The following is a 21,922-nucleotide window of genomic DNA, read 5'->3' as shown; positions in this document are numbered from 1 at the left end:
TCGCCTGCGCTTATAGCTAACAGGCTAAGTGTTGAGCCCAGGAAGGCACTCGCCCTTTTCCCAGGGTGGGTTGGCGCTGTCTCAAAATCGCCCCTCCCCAAAGCTCTGGCTCCAAAACCCCAAAACAAACAAACAAACAAACAACAACAAAAAGTAGGACTGGGGGTGAAGCATATTCCTTCTCCAGCGCAGCCTGGATGTGGTCAGCTCCTGGCTTTTGTTCTTCTGTGGGGCAGAAGGCAGGTTAGCTGCTGTTCTAGTTTTGGCCCAAACTGCAATTTGATTTATTTTTCTATTGTTTTCCCTTATTTCTGATGTGGGCAATTTACTGAATTCAGTCAGTCAGGACCTCAGCCTCATCTGGTCTGGATAATAGAATGATTTCTTATTCTTATTAAAAGTACTGTAAGCAGTAGTCTTGGTAATAATAGCAATACTTATAAGTGATTTTAAAATAATTTTCCAGTGTAAAGATACCCCTGGAATTGGAATGCAAATTCAGGAAAATTTGCCTTTTGAAAAAGAAAATAATGAAAACCAACTGATAACTGTGCACTTTGCTACACCATCTATAAATATAGCCTATTCTCAGGAATAATTTCTAACTATGTTGCTGTTGAGAATTTAAGAAATATCCAAATACAAATAAGAAAAAAATCAATGTAACTGGTTTTTACTGATTAAAATGTGTATTTTAGTGACAGACAAAAAGAACATTTGGACAGGGAACACTTTTCTCTTTAGCTATCACTATTGCAGTCTGTCAATAGTAGTTAGATATAGCAGGTTAGAGCTTGAAGGAGACGTAAGGGACATTAGACCATGCCACTCGTTTAAAGATGTTTTAAAGATGAGGAACTGAGATCCCCAAATGAGACTTCTCCCAGATCAGATGCAAGTTATTCACAGAGTGCAGTGGAAGGCCCAGATGACTCCCCATCCCGTGCTCCCTCAGACAGATGGCATGGTGAGCGCTGCTCAGATTCCCTGGCAGTCCAGGGTGAAGAGCAGGGAAGGACTTTGTCAACAAGAACTTTACAGGCTAGTGGAGGAAACCAGGAACCAGCAGCTAGAGAGAACATATAAAGAATGTTTGAGGGCTGCAATAAAGATATAAGCAACACACACACACCTTGGGAAAAACATTTGAAAAGATAGTTCACTCTTCCTGAAGAGAGTTTAAAAGGTTATTAGAGAAAACCTTCTTATATATATAGTAATTGTTAGCACAAAAGGACTGGGCAGGAAGCAGACCTCACGAATCATCTCAACTGTTTATTCAGGAACAAAGTTCCACACAGGAACAGGGGATGCAGGGATGAGATGGCCACAGTGGACCCACTTCCCGAGTGGAAAATGAACCTCTGAACAAAGAAAGGAACTGGGCTTATGTGTCGTTGTGAGGAGATCAGTTTTTCTCAGGCACTCAGGATTTTGGGGTCTATTTTATCAATCAGTCAAAGTACCAGTTTGAGGGCTTAGGAATTCGACCTTCTGGGTTAGGGTCTGTAGACAGTGTCTGGAGAGGACCTATTTTTGAAGGGGACTAATGCCTCCTAGGGACTGTCACTTTAGGGGTGATAAGACACCTCCTCCCTGTCTGCAGTTGGCATTGTTGTGGGGCATGATTTAAGAACAGACCATCACCACTGAGAAGTCCAAATATGAGAGTCTTTATTAGCTGGTCGGCTGACTGTCTCACAGAACCCCCAAAATGGCTATTGGAAGAAGAGCCTGAGCATCGGGTGCAGGGGTTACCAAGGCAAAACCACAGGAACAACTGAGGCACACGTAGGTCAGAAAAGACCTTTTTGAGACAGATCTTTTGATTACATGAGAGAATAGTTTTGATTGTGCATTTCTGAGTCATTTTTATTATACATCAGGGCGTGGAAAGGTCCCACTGTACTGTCAACATAGATACAGCTTCAGGAGGCTGAAAGGAACAGATTACAAGCAAGCACACAATGGAGTCAGGTCAGAACAAAATGGCGTTACTCTGGTTGTTTTCTATTTCATCATCTGGAGAATCTTTGTCTTGGGAGATGAAGGCTTTCTTTTTCACTCCCTTCTCCCAGGCCACATTATCTTGGGGATTTTTCATTCTTTGTATCTAGTAGTAATAATCATTTTCATTAGTTTGAAATAAGGGGGGAAGCTCCCAGGAGTCTTCTAGAATGGTGACCCCAGGCCCCATGGGTAACAGAAGAGAATTAGCTCCTGGGGCTTTGGGACCGAAGTCTTCTGGAAGGTTGAACCTAAGCCTATCTATCTCTGTTGGGTTGTCGGGGTTTCCCTTGGCAACAAGAGAATCACCCAGGCTCCTTGAGAAGAAATATCTATTGTCTTGCAACACTTGTTACCTATTGGTGAGAAGAAGGGGCACGTGACTTGCCTTCAGCTCCAAAACCAAGAATTAAAAATCTTCCACATACTGAGTTATAAGAGCTGGAGACCAAAAAGAAGAAACTAGGAAAGAAACGGACACTTATTGAACTTCTAATTTGGCTAAACATTGTGCTGGAAACTTTATATATGTTACTTATTGCTCACAACTATGTTCGAGGTAGAATTAGCTCAGATTTTGTTAGAGTTTTTATTTTTTTAAAAATGTCTTAAATTTTCGCCTGCTAAAGTCGGTTAAATTTGGCCTAAACTTGTCTCCTTACTCGGGTGATGAAGTTTGGCCTAGGGCTGCCTCCGTACATCGTGAACCGTAACCTAACTTGATGCCTAAACGAGCTGTAGTCAAATATTAGAGCGCGCCCTTGTAACCGGGCAACGGCCTCCGCCAATCAGCGCAGCTGAGCCCTGGGCGGTCCGCGTGGAAGGCTGCGGAGGTCGCAGAGGGCGGGCTCAGCGCCTCAGGTGAGCTCGTCACTTCTCTGTCGCTTTTCCCCTTTCTTGTCATGTTTATGGCTCGGCGCCTCGTAGGTGCGCGTAGTCAGGACCACCTGAGTGGGGCCTGCTGCCTGGCTCTAGACCCTCTTCCTGCTCGGTTGGACTCGGCTAATCTGCTCCCTTTCCGGTGTCCCCACCTGGCCCGGCAGGCGGCGACCCGGGCGCTCCACCCCTGAGCTGCACCCCAGCGCTTGTCATCTTGTATTTTGTGACAGGGCCTCCCTAGGTTGCCGAGGCTGGCCTCAGACGTGGTATCCTCCTGCCTCAGCCTCCCGAGTCGCCGGGATTGCAGACCTGCCCCACCGTGCCCCGCACATTTTTTTTCCCCCTCTTGTTTGAAACTCACAGTTCGCGAGTGTCCTTTCAGGACAGAGCGTCTCTCTTCCGCCCGAGCTGGAACCTCATTAGTCGAAAGGAGCCTTTAGCTTCTCCTCCTTACTTGGAACTTCTAATTAGCACATTGAAAGTGAGTTATGTGTCTATTCACAGAGGAATGACTGAGGAAATTGTGAAGTTGTAGGGGCTGTTAAAAATAAATACGAGCTGAGCCCCAGTACATGCTTCTGTAATCCTAGAGACCCAGGAGGCTGAGGCAGGAGGAATTGGAGGCCAGCTTCAGCAATCTAGTAAGACCCTGCCTTAAAATTAAAAGGGCTGGGGATGTAGCTCAGTGGTAGAGTACCCTGTGTTCAATCCCTAGTTTCTCTATAAGCAAATACATAAATAAAACTAAGGAAGAAGAAAAGTAAATAAATACAGTATGGACTGGGGTGTGGCTCAGTGGTAGAAAGGTAGCCTAGCATTTATAAGACCCCGGTCCCATCCCTAGTTTCCAGCACTGTAAACAAACCAAATATAAAAGTAAATACTGCCGGCTGGTGGCCAAGCCGGTAATCGCAGCGGCTGGGGAGGCTGAGGCAGAAGGATCGCTACTTCAAAGGCAGCCTCAACAACTTATCCAACTCAGCGAGACCCTGTCTCTACATAAAATATTAAAAAAGGCCTGAGGATGTGGCTAGTGGTTAAGTTCCCCTGGGTTCAATCCCTGGTACCAATAAATAATAAAATACCTAAAAACATGACTATGTTTTTATCAATTTCAGTTCAATATGCATGGAAGGACCCATTTAAAAACTGTAAATGTGTGTGTAAGTACAGAAGTCCCTAAAGTGATAGGTGGACGTGCCATGGTTTCTTAGGAAGATGAGCTTGGGATGAATAGCGAGATAGGTAGGCAAAAGGGTGCTGGAAATGGGCAGGAAACTTCTAGATATTCGTATGATTTTTATGTGAGGAAATTATGAGTGGCTTTTATGGTGTATTTTTCATTTAACCCATTTTGTCCCATCATCCTAGAGGTGAAACACCTATAAAAACTTAAATATAGCATATACCATGTGAATGTGTAATCTATAATATTGTGATAATAAGAATATAATTATATTATCAATGTTAATTAGTATAATATATATGGTCTAGATTATGGTATTTCCAACCTACTTTAACGCACCTGTGTCAGTTTTGTTGAAATATTTGCAGAATTGAAAATTTGGGATTTAAGGAGTTAGGAAAAGGTCTAAAACAACTCTTCACCCCTGCTTTGTTCTTTAGGATACTTTGTACTCTTAATGCAATGGTACAGGGTGGAATGATTGATTTTCAACCCCACCTTCCTTGGAGTCCTCCTCCAAGGACTCTGGTATGACACATGGGACTTTTCACCCAACAGAGAGACAGCACCGTCTCTCCAGTCCCGTCCATGGACCGGGGTTAGGCATGTGCACTCTGAGTAACTCACTTCCTTTGAATAACTTCCTTCCTTTGTATTTGGGGTCACTTGGCGGATTCTCTAGATGTCTTCAGAGAGGATTAATTTTGGGGATGAATACAACTGAGGCTTAATCTGTGACCTCCGTGGACAGAAATGATCATTCTGTCATGTGGATGAGGCAGCCCAGAGAAACTGAAGAGCGTGCCCATCACGCAGAAATCAAAGCCGCTGGGAGCCAGGTCCGCCCGCCCAGGCCTTGCTCTCCTCTCCGGCTGCCTGGCTAATGTGATGTCTTGTGCTTTGAGCTGGGGTGTTGTCGTCTTCAGGTAGCAAAACTCGCCAGCAAGCAGGCCCAGGAGAGAAGCAGAGAAGACCTACTCTTCTTGAAGCCCAGGAAGACATGGTGGGGCTGCTGAGGTGCCTGGACCCTCAGGCCTGCCTGAGAGCTGGAGTGCCCTCAAGGAGGAGAGGCCTGGAGACTGCTCTCTTGACCGATTCCCTGTCCACCACTGATTTCTAAATCACATCGCCAAGAGTTCCCATTGTAGGTTTCTCCTGGATTCTATAAAAATTTGATTCAAATTTGTTTTTCAAATATATTTGATTATCTAGAAAATTATAAAAGATTCCTTTGTATAAAATATAGAATAAAATTTCTTTTGCCATCGCTGTGTATGTATGTGAATACCTTATGATAATTTTAAGGAAACTCTACACTAGCCTTGTTTTGAATTTAGACCTGACTATGTCTGCTGATATACCGAGTACAAATGAGCGCGCATGGTGGCCCATGCCTGTAAGCCAGTGACCTAGGAGGCAGAGGCAGGAAGGTCACAGCCTCCAGGCCAGCCTCAGCCACTTAGCGAGTCCCTCAGAGAAAACAGGGGTGGGCTTGGACTATAGCTCGGTGGCAAAGCATCCCTGGGTTCAATCCCCAGTACCCTTCCCCCAGAAATGTGCAAAGGGATACTTATACAGCCCCCAAATAAGTGTCAATCACTGAACACTTCTTCCCTGTAGTTCATGTAATACTAGGTATTTGTGCAATAACAAGCTGAAGTGAAAGAAGATGTGTAATATAATATTTCACTTGTGATTAATTTAGTGTTTAAGTTCTGGGTGGTTTTGTCTGATTATGATAAGAAATGGAATCAGTTAAAATATTATTTAGTGGATGGACTTTAAAAGCAAAAATTAAGGCTAATCATCTTTTTAAATGACTTGATCCACTTAATGAAGCTGTCCTAAGGTTTCAGTGTGAGCCATTAACCTTTGAAACTGCTTCTGTTTGAGGTGACTTCTGAAGGGCTGGCTCTCCTGTATGAGTCATGTGAACTTGACAAACCAGTTCATCTGCCTTCTCGGGATTTCAGTTTTCTGATCTATACACAAAAGCATCCGAACCCAAAGAGCATCTTGGACTACCTCCGCTGGGTGATTTCTCTGAGAGTTCTAAGTTCACAGTTCATCGCAAGGCTAGTGCAGTTTACTTTGGAAGCTCCTCTGCATGTCCTCTGAACACTAGCCTCAGAATTCATAAATACATTAAGTAATAAAGTAACAACTGCAAGTAGCTGAAATGCTTCCTTACATTTTATACTGGGTTCTTATCGAAGTTATAGTTTGGCAGGAATTATGTAAGAGAAAGCATGTGTTTGATATATTTTACTCTATATCCATTTTAAAAAAATATTAGCAGTAGTCTTGAATTTATAGAATGCGTCCTCAGAGAAATTGATACCTTTCTAAATTTTAGTTGTTCATATAAAAGAAGGAAACCCACTTAATAACTCTTGGGAAAATTCTGCAGAAATAACAAAACATGTGGAGGTGTATTTGCTATTTGTAATATTTGGCATGTAATTTCATAGGTTCTAATTCATAAACATAATGATGCTCCGAACAATGAAAATTTAATTCTATTAAGAAATGTTTCACATTTATTTTACCCAAACAGGGAACATGTCTTTTTATATTTTTATCATTATCAGTAATGAAAGAACGAACGGAGACTTGCTGCCAGGAGAGGGGATTTTTTATTAGAAAAGTTTGTTGCCTTATATACAGTCTCAGAAGGGAGCTAACTATGCTATCTGCATATTGCTGGGAGGCATTTGGTTGGATAGGGTCCAGGGTGGGGGGTGCTGATACCTAACTGGGTGGCTAAACGCCCTGCGGGAAGCAGACTTTCAGGAAGAGAAGCCTGTTGGACACCATTTTAAGAAATGGGGGAGGGGTAGGGGAAAAATAGAAAGGGAAATAATGAGGTAACTGGAGTCAATAAGTAAAGATAAAATTGTTGGTCTCTTTGATATGTCCTCTCACATGGGGCGTCTCTATGCCACATAAAATCAAAGAGTAATTGCATTTCAGAGATGGAACGGACTTTAGAGACCAGGTATGCACGCCATCTCATTGTGTTTCATAAAGGTGCCCAAATCCCCAAAATGGCTTTTAACCCTTGAAAAAACTCAATGATATAATTGTAGTCATTCACTTCTTCCCTATTTTATTTATCTTTACATAAATTAGAATTCACTCTAGTATGTGTAGTTTATGAATTTTGACACACGCATGGAGTCATATAATTACCACCACAATCAAGATACAGAATGGTCCCACTGACCCCCAAATTCCTTGAACTAATTTGCTGTCAACTCTTGCCTGCATCACCCACCAAATCTCTTTGTTGCCATAGGGTTGCCATTTCCAGGAAGTCACAGAAATAGAATCGACATTAGATGAACTTTCAGTCTGACTTCTTTCCCTTAGCATCATGTACGACTCTGAGATTGACCCATGTTGTCTACCTCAGTGATTTGCTCCTTTCTGTTGCGGTGGCATTCTCTTGTATAGATGCATCACAATCTGTCTATCCATTCACCAGTGAAGGATGTTTGTTTTTTCCCCCTGGTGTTTAGTGATTGTAAATAAAGCTGCGATAAACATTTGCAATCAGGTTTTAGTATGATTAGTTTATTCTTGAGCAAATGCGCAGTAGTGAGATTGCTGAGTCATGATACGTGTGTGTTTACTCACTTTAAGAAACAGTGTTTTCCCGAGTAGCTGTGCCATTTCGCTTCTCTACCAACAGTGTGTGGGAGTTCCAGCACTTGAGATTGTTACAGTTTTTTTAAGATGTAGAATTTTGCTGGGTGAGGGTGTAATAGGTGAGGCTGGGGAGGATATACCTTGCCACCTCTCATTGCAGCTGGGGTCTGTTTTACAGGGACTTGGGTTTGCAGGTGCTCGGGGTGACTAAAAGCAGGAGAAAGCTTGGCACCCCGCCTTCATTTCACACCTGTCTCCTTTATCACTTTAAGCTTTTTGACACTGATCCACTCTGCATGTCGGCTTGCTAACCATTTATGAGGTGTTCATCTAAAAACTAGTAATGTGTGGTTTTCGAGCCTAACCTATCTCATCTCCCTCCATGACAGACAAGACTTTAAGGGACGTTCCACTGTCAGCAGTTCAGGTCCCTCAGTGACACCCCAGAGGCCTCAGTCCCGGTAACAGCAGGAGGCAGGCACCTCACTCCAGCGTGAGTGGTAGTCCAGTCCTGTCCCTTAGGGGCAGTCATCTCATGGGAACTGAATTGCCCCTTCCAGGATCCCGGGTCTGAGAAAATCCTGAACACAAGTGGAAATTGCCCCCTCAGGTGATAAAGACTTTTCTGGGGCCATCTTGCCGAAGTGGAAATAATGATCAACCCGTCGCAGTGTGATCAAGACTGCTGCTTCCTTCCACACTTCCCACCCTGTCCTGCTTCCTCTGTTTGCTTAAGGTCAGGGCGAGGCGCAGGGTCTCCCTTTGCCATCTCAGGACACCACGTTGATTCAAGTTCCTGTCCTGCTTCTCTCCAGTACCTTTTCGGTTTGTTTTTTGGGGTGAGCAGTGGGATCTGGTTCGTTGGGACCCCTGGGGTCAGGCTTCTGGCCTAGAACTCTAACAATAGTGGTGTCTCATTTCTCTGGTGACTATGATATGGAATGTCTTTTCATGTTCTTTTTAAGTGTACTTGGGTTTGTTAGTATTTCATTGAGAATTTTGTGCCCATTTTCATAAGGATATTGTTTTTTGTTTCATTCTTTTACACCGTCTTGGTCTGGTTCTGGTGTCTGTGTAATGCTGACCTCATCAAATGCACGAGAAAGCATTCCTTCCTATCCTGTTCCTTCCTAAGCAAAACTGACATCACTTCTTCTTTAAATGCTTGGTTGGCTTTCGTAGTGAAGCGCTGTAGACTTGTGCTTTTCTCTGTTGGGAGGTTTCTTAAATAAATTGCTTTCTCCAATAGAAGTGAACAGAAGAATAGAAGTTTAAAATATTTTCTAAGTTTTCTTGAAATTTCCTTTTTGATCAATGAATTATTTCCAAATGTTACAAAGTTTAAGGAATTGTGAATTTTCAAATATTCTTGTTAATTTCTAATTCCTTTATGACTAGAGAACATGCCTTAGGTGCTTTTAAAAATTTTAAGAAATTGATTGGTTTGTTTTTCTATACAGGGTCAGATAATAGAACATTTTTGCTGGTTGGGCACATGGACTCTTGCAACTATTCATCTCTGCCTTTTTGGCACAGAAATCACCTGAAACAACATGCAGTCACGTGGACAGAGCTGTGTAAATGAGTAAACTTCATTTATAAGAACAGCTGGCTGAAGTTGGTCCTGTAGGGTATAGACTGCTGACCTCTAGTCTGCCTTGGTCAATGGTCCCTATGCACTTGGAGAGAATATGTGTTTCCCTGTTGGACAGAAGACTTTGTGAATATGAATTAGGTCAAGTAAGCTGGTAGTGGTGTTCTGTCTTCTCAGTTCTTATTGATATTCTACTTCTGTTCATGACCACGAGGTGCTATAATAATAAACACCTATTGTGGATTTATCTGTTTTTCCTTTTAGTTGTGTCAGTTTTTGCCCTATATATTTTGAAGCTCTGTTATCTCACACATACATATTTGATTATCATTTGTTCTTGGTGTATGGGTTTCCCTCCCTGATACCATTCATTGTTCTAAGGTCACTTTCATAGCAGTGACTCCTCCTCCTCCCACTTCCCCTCCTCTTCCTTCTCCTCCCCCTCCCTTTCTTCCTCTTTATAGTTTATCATTTTCCATCTTTTAAAAACTTATTTATATCATTATATCTAAAGTGAGTTGCTTGTAGACAATAAATAATGTTCCCAATCTGACAATTTCTATCCTTTAACTGGCATGTAGAGACTATTTCTATTTAATGGACTTACTGACGTGATTGGATTTATGTCTAAGCTTTTATTATTTTGGAATTTTCTCCTTCTGGTTTTTGTTCCTCTATCATTCTTGGTCATGTTTTGGATTATTTGAATATTTTTAACACTATATTTTAATTTATCTCTTGGCATTATGTCTTTGTGTAATATGAAACTTAAATTGTGAAACTGCTAGAAGAACACATGGGGAAAAGCTTCATGACATTGGTCTTGGCAATGACTTTTTTGGATATGGTGCTGATATTCAGGCAACAAAAGCAAGCAGGAGTCCAGTGGTGTGAAAATAGAAGTCAATGTCAGGAGAAAAACTGGAAAATTCACAAATATGTGGAAATTAAACAACACACTCTTGAGCAACCAGTGGTCAAAGAAGAAATCAAAAGGGAAATTTAAAGATATCTTGAGGGATGACAATGAAAACAACCTACCAAAACCTGTGGAAAGCAGCATTTCCGATTGGATGATCTCTTCATTGTTGAAAGTGGGGTATTGAAGGCCCCCATTACTACATTGCTGTCTCTCTCTCTCTCCCTGCAGATCTATTAATATTTTATCCATTTAGGTGCTCTGATGTTAGGTACAAGTATTTAAAACTGTTATATCCTCTTGTTGTGTTGGTCCTTCTATCATTATAAAATGGCCTTCTTGATCTCTTTTTACAATTTTGAATTACTGTCTTTTTTGTTTTACATAAGTGTAGCTACCCCTGCTTTCTTTTGGCTAATATTTGCATGCAGGGTCTTTTTCCATCCTTTTACTTTCAGTCTCTGTGTGTCCTTAAAGCTGAAGTGAGTGTCTTGAGGATAGCATATAGGTGGTTCTTGTTTTGTTTAGTTTCTTAAAATTCATTCAGCCACTCTGTCTTTTGGTTGGAAAATTTAATCCATTTACATTCAAGGTAATTATTAATAGGTAAGGACTTACTATTGCCATTTGTTAATTGTTTCTCAGCTATTTTAAACCTTCCTTTGTCATGTGATGATTCTCTGTATGATTTGATTTCTTTTTGTTTCTTTTGTGTATCTACTAAAGGTTTTTGTCTTGTGGCTTTCATAAGTATTACAGTCTGTTATAAACTGTTAACAAGTTGGCTTCAATTTCAAACAAAAATTCTATGCTTCTACTCCTGCTTCCCTCCATTTTGTTTTTGATGTCATAATTTACATCTTTGAAGTCATTCTATTTTCAAATAATTTTTCTGTGGCAATTCTTTCTCACCTTTTTCTGGGATTACAAAGACATGGATGTTAGTCCTTTTGATATTTCCCTCCAAGCCCAGGGGCCTCCACTTATTTATTTTTGCCTGATATTTTCCTCTGTGTTCTTCAGAATGAATAATTTATTATTGATCTACACTCATTTGCTGACTATTCTCTGTCATTGCTCTTCAGTCCGTCCATTGAGTTTTGCATTTCTGACATCTTTCAGTTCTAATGTTTTCATGTGATTGTTTTCATAGTTCCTATTTGTCTGCTGAGGACCTCTGTCTTTGTCTCTGTTCAAGTGTTGACTCTAGAAGCCTGGTTATAAGAGCTGCTCAGTTTTCATCTCATACCCATGTGCGGGCCACCTCTGGATGGACACCTATCTGTCGATCATGCTTTCCCTCAGGAGTGGTGAGATGTTCCTGGTTCTTTGCCAAATAAACTCCTTTTGTAGCTAGACATGATAAATACTGTATTGGGAGACTCAGAGTCACACTACAATCCTCCAACGAATGTTGATCACTATCGTTGTCATTTTATTTTTATATGTAATCAACCCTGTTAGGTTTGAATGCAAGTTTTATCTCTCCTTCTGACGGGTAGTTCTAATGTCAAGTTCTTGAGGACTTTGCTGTTCTGCTTGGGGTCTGTCCTATGCAAGTGCCATTCTGAGATGTGCCCAGTGCCTCTATCCCCAGAATTAGGAGATCTCCCTGTTTTTTTTCCTTCTTAGTATTTCCCCCAACACTGTGCTTCCAGACCTCCTTTCCTAGTAATGTGACTAGAAAGATAAGGTTTAATTTGAAGTTCTAGAGACCAAAGGACCCATAATTATCCATGACTGGGGTAGCTTCAGGGCAAAGTGACAGAGAAAAGAGGGAGAAAAGCAAGTGACCCCTTTACATTTCATGTACCACAAGCTTCCCTGTTTGGTTTCTCTGGTCAGAAATTTGGATTTTCTCTCAGATTTTAGGTGTTGGAAGCCCTGTGGCCACCACTTTGCAGGATCTCAACTGGAGGTGCTCTTAGTGCAGACCTGGAGAAGAAAGGGGTCAAAAAAGTCAGTGGGATCCCCACTCCCTCCCTTTTTTTTCAGTCTTCTTTTTTATGGAACCTCCTTTCCCAGTCCTTTGACCAGAAAGGTGATATTAGTCTCAGTGCTTCTGCGGCCTCTGCCTGCCACTTAATGCCCCACCCTTGGGTCAAAGTGGGAAGCAAAGGAACAAGAATCAAGGAGATTCACCTGTGTCTGATGAATGGATTTTGGTTCTGCTCCCTAATCTGCTTACGTTCTGTTCAGAGTTCTTGGGTGGTTGCTTTTTCTGATTTGCCCTCAATCTCTGGTTGTGAATAGTGGGAAATAAAGGCTGAAGTGGCTCATTCCACCCTACCAGCAATGGGGCTTCTCTGTGTCTTTTCACGTTTGTCTTAATTCTTAACTACTCAGTGTCTGTCACTTAGGAAATGATAAAAATATGAGTTGAGTGCAAGAATGAATAAACAAAGGAAAAGGATAACATGAAAAAAATCAAAGGAGAAAAATGAAGAAAGTAAAAATGAATGGTGAATTATTTCTTAGATTCAAACGGCTGTCTTTAGGCATAATTCTACTTTTTGGTCAGTAGATGGCAGTAGAAGCCAATGCAGACTCTGATCCTTCAAAATTATATCCAATGTGCTGGGTACAGTGGTACAAGTGACTCAGGAGGCTGAGGCAGGAGGAGTCCAAGTTTGAGGCCAGCCTCAACAATTTAGCAAAGCCCTAAGCAACTTAGCAAGACTGGGTCTCAAAAAATATAGGGCTGGGGGTGTAACTCAGTGGTTAGGGGTCCCTGGGTTCAATGGTTCAATACCCGGTTCAAACAAACAAACAAACAAACAAACAAACAAACAAAAGTGAGATCGAAGTAATCCTGTCATAGGTATATAAACTAATGCTGCAGGAAGACAGGAGGGAGGGATTAATTCCAACCACAGGATTGGATTGAGGAAGCTTTTGTAGAAGCAGAGTTTGAGTAAGGCCAGGAAAGGTGGAATAGGTTGAAGCATAGAGATGAGGAGCTGGAGGTAGAGAGGGGAGGCCTTCCACACCAGGGTGTAAATTTGAGGAGAATACTTAGAGAATAGTAAATATTCTCGCAACATGGTTGCAATGTAGAGTATGTGGAGGAAATGATGGGGAATTTGTGTCTAGATACGGAGTTCTCTACTGCTGTGAGGGGCCAGAGTCCTGTGCTTGCTGGTGGGTAGCCCTCTGCTGCTGGGGCAGCCACTGCTGGATCAGAAGCCAAACATGCAGGCGGTTCCCAGAGGGGAACTGAGTGATCGCCCTAGGTTGGTTGGCCATCGTCTGCAGCCTTGAAGCCTGTTGAGCTCTATTGTTACCACGTGGGGATGCAGGCCCAGCATTACCACACCTTCCCATTTTTCAAGAAATATCAGAAACACAAATATGAAATTCCCTGAGTTTTAAATGCTGGTGCTGATGCATAATTTATAAAGCAGAAAGTGAGCCTGTCAAAACACGTGCTCCTGACTCGCATCTCCTCTCCCGACTCGCTGGCTGGCCCGTCAGGGCAGGTGCCTGCTGCAGGCACTCTTCCCTAGCATCGGCCCTGGGCTGCAGGTGCAGGAGTGTGGCCTTCCCATGGCCCTGAGGCTTCAGTGGAGCACAGAAAACATCATTTAGGAGGTAGTTAGTATTAAAGGTCAATTTTCTTTTTACATTCATTTAAAAACTTCTTTAAGCTTTGGGTTATATTTAAAATATTTTTCTACATACTTACATGCAGATATTCATAATTGCTTATTTTTTAGTGGCTAGAAGTGCAAGACAATTTTGACTTTGCCTTTCTGTTGCTGATTCCTTCTTACAGTCACCCAGATTCAAGGAAAGGTGTGATTGGTATTCTGTTTTCCCAGAGACCCTAGGACAGGGAATCTGGTCTGAGGTTCTCTGGTGTCTGGAAACAGACAGAGGCACAGGCTGCAGGCTCAGGACAGACACTGGAGTTGTTCTCCCTTCTCCAGTGACCAGTGCTCTTGGTAGCAGAGGAAGAGTTGGAAAAATGCGGTAGTTAAGAGCACTGTTCCTCTCAGATCCGCCTCAGCCTTCCCCCGGTCTGCGAGGCACCTTTGGGCACATCGCTTAGCCTCCCTGTGCCTTCATTCCTCGTCCGTATTACCTTGTGAGGGACGGGGAGAGGGAAGATGTTGATCAGGGGCCACCAAGTTTCAGGTAGACGGCAGGAATAAGTTTTAGTGGCCTATTGCACTGCAGAGTGGCCATAGGAACAATGTATTGTGTTTCAAAATTGCTAAAAGAGTAGATTTTTAATGTTTTCACCACAAAAAATGACGTTAGTGAGGTGATGGATGTTAATTAACTTGAATGGATCTTTCTACAGTGTGTGCACAGAGCAATAGGGCGCTCTTGTGATCCAGGTGCACAGAGCCAGAACGGTAGGAAGCACAACTTCCAGAGACACTTTGGGGAATCTTTGTGCAGAGATGAGGGAGTTAGGAAAGGAGGCCACCTCAGAAGACCACTTAGGTCTCAGTCTCCACTACACCTTCTAAATATGCACAATATTTATATATATATGTGTGTGCACACACATAATCTTAGAGCTATTGTGAAGATAAAATGTGTGGAATAAAGGAAGCAGAAAAAAAGAGATGGATATTTTTGTTGACATTACATTCATTTAAGGCTAACTATAGATAAAATTATGATGACATAAAGATTTCCTCGGACTCTCAGCTTCACTTACCCTACAGGGCTGACTGGGGACCCTTCCAGCTCTAAACCCTTTTTATTCTGATTTCCTTTCCATTCTCAGTGGGGACTGAGGGAGACCATGGGCTTGGGAGAAGCAGAGATCAGGTGAGGGCTCATCTTGGAGATCCCAGCCACCAGCCCTTTCCTGCAAGTGCTGAACACTGTTGGGGCGTTTCTGAGCTGACGTCTGGGGTCTCTGGTGGATTCCTCACTTCACGTCCTGAAGTGAGGACGTGTAGAACTTTGAAGTCTGTGGCAACTCTAGTGTCCCGTTTGGCTGTGAATCATCACCCGGTGGCAGCAGAGCATCATGAAGAAAAGGGTGGCTTATTCAGAACAGTCACTATTCTGAAAATGACTCATTAGGGTTGGCACGTCAAGTGATTCCAATATGAATTCAGTATCAGCATCTCCACTTACAAAGAGCTAAGCATTCAGCCAGCTGAGAGGAGACTCCAGAGCTGTGGACAGCAGACCAGTCCCCAGCCTGGAGAAGTCCACAGTGGGGGAACATGTGAGCTGTGCTTGGGGGCCCACCCGGATGTCAGCTGTAAGTCCGCTGTGCAGGGCAGCTCCCTGGCCAGCACGGCTGAGCTGGGGAAAGCGGGCATGTGTGCTCTTCCACAGTGTACCTCAGCCTTGCCATGCTGGCCTCCCAGGTCACACTTGTTTCTAAAAGGATGCTTGCAATCCAGGTACAGGACAGCCCTCCAACTTAGGAACAGAATATTAACTTTGTCAGTGGAGATTAATATTCTTCAGATTAGTTTACTACTTGGGGTAAACTGGCCAGGAGGGAATGGAGAACAGGAACCTTTAAGTCCGAGGTGGGGGGAAGGTGAGAGTCTTTGCTGTGGGACTGGGATTTAAAATGAGGTGGCCCTGCTGGACAGGCATTGTTCTGGCTCTGTCACCGAGACCTTGGTGTTGCCAGGACCAGCCCTGATCTCATGGCTGGGCTTGGTGTTCTGTGAATAGAAACAGTTTCATAGGCCAACATCTGACAAGGCCTTTGGGTGACCATGATGGAGCAAGAAAACAATGCACTCTGTAGTCATGTCTGACCCAGGCAAAACCAGGAGTACGGCCTTGGTGACAAATGACCAAACATGTCCTTATTCTTGTTGGCGTGAGGGATTGCTACTGCTTTGCCAGTAAGAGCTTTAGCTTTATTTCATTCTTCACACTTTCTAGATAAAAATTATTAAGATACCAGACAATGTCCTATCCAGTTAAAGTCCCACTTTCTTAACCCCTTCCTCAAATCCCTGAACACAGAGTTAGCAAGAGAGCAGCAGGTGTTCACAGATAGGATCGAAACCAAGGAAGAAAGGGAAGGGGCAACGAAGTCAAAACCCACTGCTTCACAACCTGGCCTTGGAAGGACCCTCATTTCAATGTTTTCTGTACCCAGAAGCCAAGGACCCTGTCCACACTTGCTGCTGACATTTGTTCTTTGTTCCAAGTCTTTGTTCAGCAAGAGGCCTCTGGTCATCTGGAGCTGGGGATGAGTTTGTTGAGTCTACTCCCTCTTCTCCTCTGAGGAGCTGACTTATTCTAATGTGGTTTTGTGGTTACACAGTAAGAAGCACTGCCTGTGTGGACATGGTGCACTTTCAGTTTCTAAAGTGAGTCATGTTGACTTTCCTCTTAGGAGTAAAACTGACCCTTGTTCCAAGGGACTATATGACTAGAAAGAAGAAGCAGTGGAGGCCACCAGTACCAGAATGTTCACACTGTAGGCCAGCACTAGTTTCTGGGAGTGTGCGTGTCATTTCTTCAAACAAGGTAAATGAGGAAGAGTCTTGAATGTCTGCAAGTGTTGGAAGTATTTCTTTATTCTCACTCAATGCTTGGAAAGGTGATTTTGGCTAAAGCGCTTAGGATCTACACATGGACTCAAATTTTCATTGGATCAGCTGGTACATGATGGTGAAATTAATAAGAGGATTATTTGCTGTTATGTCTTTAATTCTCTTATCTATTAAAGGGCTCATATTTTGAACTATCCACCTGTGCCCTAAGAAATTTGACAGACCTATTGAGAATCAAAGATTCTCAGCTAAGAATTATAAAGCTTATAAAGAAACAGCCAATAGAAGAAGGGCTTTCCTGTAATCTTTAACTTCCTTTGTGGTTCCATTTAATTAATTTTTCATGAAACATGTAGAGCCAAGATGGACTCGTGTTACCACCTCTGTGCCCTTGACAAGCACTGTTAATTACTTATATTTTTTTCATGCTGAGCTGGAATGTCACCTTAAGGTACTTCTTATCACTGTGCTCTAGGCAATTACTCCCCCTGGGTCACAATCAGCATGTGAGATAAAGCCTGTTTGACATGAGTTTTCAAGGCAAGACAAATCTCCTTTCAACTTATTTTAGGTCCTACCTCAATGTTTAGGATCACTTACTTGCTATAAAGTAAGCAGTGGTATCTATTTGGACAGAATAGATTCAGTAAGGGGGCCTAACTCAACTGTTAACAGTTATGAAACTATCTTATGAAAGATAGTTATTAAAATCAGAATATCTCAAACATGCTATAGTAATAGATGTGCTTTATTAAAGCATTAAGTAATATGAATTCATGGGTCTGATTACTTATGTAATTTCAGTGGTAATAAACATAAGAGTCCGGTATCCACTTGCTCAGTAGCTTATAATATCTTCAATAACTACAAAAATGTGAAACTATAATTTCAATTGGTGACAAGGTCATAATTACTGCTAATAATATTGAAGTTAATTTATCGTCTATATCCGTAATTGAAGGAAATACTAAATATCAGTTTGCGTTTAGGAAAATAATGGTATATATTTTTTCCATGTGATTTCATAGATTCCCTCGAGTTCTACTTTTTATACTCCAGGTTAAGAACCCCCGTTTTAGACTGGCTTTCTTAAAGGTGGGATCTGTACCTTACTCAGCTTTGAGCTCATGTTGTCTCTTTCATGCATGTTCTGCAGGTTTTCTTCTAGAGGGTTAGCTTCTTTGACTATTAAGTGGCATACTCCTTTTTCTGAGAACTGTGGATAGAGCCCCAGCGTTTTGCAGATCACCACTTGGTATGATGATTTGGGGGTTTTCTTTGTATGGAGAAACCCACCCTCCTCATTCTGCCGTCATCGCACTGCACTCCCTTCCCTAGTAGCACTTGTGGGACTCTGAGCAAGAGTCGTGCTGGACTTCTCCACAGGACCCAGCTGCTCTCCTGTGCTATGTGGATGGGCTTCTTCCAGAAAGACATGGGCAGTCTGGATTGTGTGCCCAGCCCTCTTCCAGGAAAGCTGTGCAACTCCTTTCCAGGCAATGCGATTATTTTCTCATCTATTAGTTTCCTTGCTTAGTCAGAGTTTCTTCTTATTCACCATTGGCCTTCCAGTTGCTGATTATTTCTTGTTTTAAAATGCTTTTAAATTTGAATTGAGCAACTTGTTGTTAGCGTTAAGGAAAAGTTTATGGTGATAATATGTTGAAGAATTTTTTTTTTTATTTTGAAAAAGCTATTTACTTTTTTTTCAAATATGTGTCTTACAGACAAGTGGTAATATGAATCAAAATATTCTATGGATGAAAAAATTTTATAGATGTAGGGAATAATTTTAATAGAAGTAAAAGCTCACATTTATCTAGATGTGGCTATGTTCCATGGGAAAATTTCAGTATCCAAAGTGCAAAAGAAAAATGACTGTGGTTTTTCTGGTCACATGGAATATTGACGGTCTTCCCTACAGCTTCTTCTTAATTATTAGCTGGGATGACAAACAGCATACTAACCTTTAGAAATAGGAATCTACTGGAGAAGAGGTGGGAGGGTCAGGCATCAGAATGAATTCAACTTTAAAAGGACACACTGGTTATGACCCCAGTCAAACCCAAAGTCCAGCAAGTAGCCCATCAGAGATAAATAGAAGCACCACATTTACAAGGTTGTGTCATTTCACACTATTAAGACCTAATCAATCCAAATTAAAGTTATGCATATTCCCACAACTAGTTCTGTCCTTGACCTATCTTTTTTATAAAGGTACCATGCTATAGTTTAATTCATAATGAGAAAAGGGAAATCCCAGGTTCTGAGAAGGAACCATCCTAAATTCTTTGACTAATCTTTTCTTTATCCTGTCCCCCCAATTCCTACCCTTACCAAGGAGGTAAGGTTTCTATCATTGTCTCATGGAAATTAGTCAAATAACACTAGAGAAAAGTCACTCCATGAGCACCGTTTGGCTTTAGGTTAAAGTGATGCCCCCTGCCCCTGAAAGAATCATGACAATTCCATATTCCCTTTAGCAACGTAAGGATCCACTGTCTGAAAACTCCCAACAACCAGCACCAGGTCTGATAGTGTTACTGGAGGAGGAGAACAGGGAGATGTATATAGTTTTAATAAAACCCTCATGCACAATTAAACTTGATGAAAAGCCTGGAGAATGCTAAAAGTAGTAATGAGTATGGGAGGCTGCAGTGCAGAGAATACAGGTGTGCCCTTACCTGCAGTTGGTAAATACTGGGGAATAACAGGCAGATGTGACTTCACCTGAGCATTGGAGAAGCAAAAAAAGTTGCCTTGTCATCCTAGATTGGTGGCAGACTTGCTTTTGCTCCCAAACCTGGGAGTGTTCTTGGTGAGGGTGGAGCGGACTCTCTGGGGTAGGGAGCTGGATGAAGCAGTCTTGAGAAGCTGGTGCTCAGGCCCCAGTAAGCTCACTTTAATATCTGGTGTCTGTGGTGTTGAAAAGGCATTTGAGTTTTCAATCACACGCAGGGATCAGTGTTCTCGTGCTCCACCATCATGAACTGACTCCAGTATTCCAGGGGCAGTGAAAGCAGGCGCTCTACCACCTTGGGTTGACGCTTGATGTCCTGTAGCATTGTCACTGGGTCAGGATTGGGCACAGCATGGGCAGCAATTGTACGACCAAAGACTTTAGCCACATTGGCAACATCCATTTTAGTGTTTGGACTCTGAGCCACTCTCTGCAAATGAATCATGAGGAGGGCTAATGTGTCCCTGTTGGCCTGGGGTAGTTCACCAACAGCCTGGAACATGGCAGCTGTGTTGTTGTCTTCATCTGTGATTTCTACTGCTTCCATAAAGGCTTTGTTTAGCCTAAAGGTTAGAAGGGGTTCTTTGAGGTTTCGAAGGAAGTCTTTTAGAAGGCTACAGATGGCATGGATATCATCCACTTTTCTGCGAAGGGGTACAGTTTTCACTCTGAGGAATTTCTCTTTCAGCTCTTTTACTGTCCAATCACAGCCTGAGATCCTATACAAGCCTGTCTCAGACCTCTCTGCTCAATTTCATTTACACAGTGGACAATAATGGAGGGGATCATTGGAGAAGTTTGGGACACAAAATTAGCCAGCATTCCTTCTCCAAGCTTGACAGGTGTTCCTATCAGAGTAGGAATGCAGGGAAGGGGATAGCGGCCCCGACATTGTGGATGAGAAATCACACGACAGTCTCGACACTTTAGAGACAGCTTGCCAAATTTTATCCATTTCCCACACAGAACACAGGATTCAGGTTTACTAACTGTCTTAGAGACAAACTCACGCAGGCGCATCCCTCCATTACTCTGTGGTGTGCCTGAACTATCATTCTCAGTTCTTGGCTCCAGCGGTCTACTGTTCAGGGTGGAGTCACTGATCCAAGGTTGTAAAGTACCCGTTTTCCTTCACTCCTCGTCACATGTGGCACAGTTTCAATAGTGGACACAGCTTCAATGGGCCCACTGTCACTGGGAACAGTTACTGTAGTCTTTGCAACTATGGATTCATCCCCCTGGTCTACTGTGGGGCCAATGGAACGAGTTTTCTTTATAGGACTGGGGGTCCATCAACAAACTGTTAGCTATGGGGGCGCCTTTTCCCCTCTTCTTCAGTTTGAAATTCTTCACCATAGAAGAATCCCAATCCAGTGATTCATCAATCTTGTCAAAGCTGATATCTGATAACATGGAACCAGCTTCATCAATGGTTGACAGTCTTTTGTTCCCAGCATTGCCACTGGATGGTTGGCCTTTGAGAAAACCAAAGCTGATTTTGCTCCTCGCTTAGTTGAATGCTGCCAGATGTGTCACACATGAGCATCTCTCAAATCAGCTGAATCTGTCATTCCAGTTTTTCACAGTCAGCCTTAGCTCGCTGTCTCCGTTAATCTCTACATCCACTTGATTTCATGCATGCTTTAGCTTAACATCCAGAGCACTATGCTCAGTCTCTGCTTTTATCAAAAGATCCTTGTATTTCCCCAGCTCATGGTCTGTTCTCTGCCATTTTTTCTGGAAATCCTCAAAGTCCTTTGCCAGTTGGATGAATTGGAGTTCATTTCCTTCACTGAGACTATCCACCTGGTGCATAAGCTGCTCAAACAGATTCCACAAATTCAGCATTGTAGTATCCATCTCCGCTCCTCACCCAACGGCAGAGGGGCACCGCGCCACCAGCTTGGGTTTGAAATCGATTGAAGAATTTTTTGATGACAGTGTTAACTGTCTCTTTAATAACCCAACTCTGTTCCTTCCTGGGATCCTTATATCTGCAGCAGTGATACCTTTACCCCAGTACCCTATGGCAGCTTAGTGGCTTCTTTTCAGAGTCTGGAAGTGATTCATCTGTTGAAGCATTTCTTTTTTACCTCCTTTCTACCATCCTTATCTCACTGGGAAGTATAGAAAGTAAAGAAATACAATGTCGGATATCAAAATGCGTCATAGGAGAAACCTCCATAAAATACATTAAAAATAGTGTAAAATACCTAAAATACCTAAAATACATTAAAACACATTAAAAATAGTGAAACAACAAAAAGCTCTCACATTCGCCTGAACTTTGAAAAGTTATTGGGTATCACTGAATGAATACTATTAATCCCATTGATCAGAACATCTTCCTGAAAGAATAAGTTGTTTTTCTTTCCAAAAATTAAGCCAGGAAATTTATTCTGTCTCATTTTACTCCATTTATTCTACAAACATTCTTTTTCTATTGTCTAGG

At 42.3% G+C, this 21,922-nt stretch overlaps 1 long non-coding RNA gene and 1 pseudogene across 10 annotated transcripts in view; one reads left to right on the top strand and one right to left on the bottom strand.

Annotated features, from left to right (window-relative positions):
- Positions 1-21,922, top strand: part of LOC306641323 — a 439,001-nt gene that overhangs the window by 9,375 nt on the left and 407,704 nt on the right. The gene's annotated exons all lie outside the window — the stretch shown is intronic.
- LOC306641782 (rac GTPase-activating protein 1-like) lies at positions 18,475-21,642 on the bottom strand (annotated as a pseudogene). The gene has a single exon. The product of its transcript is annotated as a rac GTPase-activating protein 1-like (transcript).

This window comes from Sciurus vulgaris, assembly GCF_902686455.1.
Source record: "Sciurus vulgaris genome assembly, chromosome: 12".
Classification (NCBI taxonomy): domain Eukaryota; kingdom Metazoa; phylum Chordata; class Mammalia; order Rodentia; family Sciuridae; genus Sciurus; species Sciurus vulgaris.
This window is presented reverse-complemented; position numbering and strand designations above follow the sequence as displayed.